Raw genomic sequence first — 498 nt, 5'->3', positions numbered from 1 at the left:
GCCCACGCCCATCTCACGCAAAGTCGAGAGCGGACAGACAGCGAACGACATTCCTCATGGGCCGCAAGCCGCTCGCGTCCGCCCGCACGGCCAGCCGCTCGGCGGCGGCGGCGGCGCACGTGCTCTCGCAGTGCCTGAGGGCGGCCGCCCTCTACCTCGGCAGTGATAGCCTATTTCATGGACGGATCAGCGTGCCGGTGTTCGCGGCGGCCACGCACGCCGCCGTCGCCGCCACGCTTGCGGCGGCGTACCGACCGCCGCTTGCTGCCGCCCTCGCAAACGCGCACGCACTGCTGCTCTCTGGCGCAGCGTGTGCGGCGTCGCTCTGCCTGTGGTCGCTCGGCCTCGCGCGGTGCGGCCCGCTGCGCACCACCCTGCTCGACTACTCCGAGCTCGTCGTGGCGAACGTGCTCGCGGCCCTTTCCGGCAGGCCGGTGCGGCAGCGCGGGCGGCGGCGCGGCCTTCTCGCCCTGCTTCTCGCCTATGCCGCGCTGCTGC

This window comes from Emiliania huxleyi (genome assembly GCF_000372725.1).
Source record: "Emiliania huxleyi CCMP1516 unplaced genomic scaffold EMIHUscaffold_72, whole genome shotgun sequence".
NCBI classification, from domain to species: domain Eukaryota; phylum Haptophyta; order Isochrysidales; family Noelaerhabdaceae; genus Emiliania; species Emiliania huxleyi.
The sequence above is the reverse complement of the archived record's forward strand: the minus strand, read 5'-3'. Positions refer to the sequence as shown.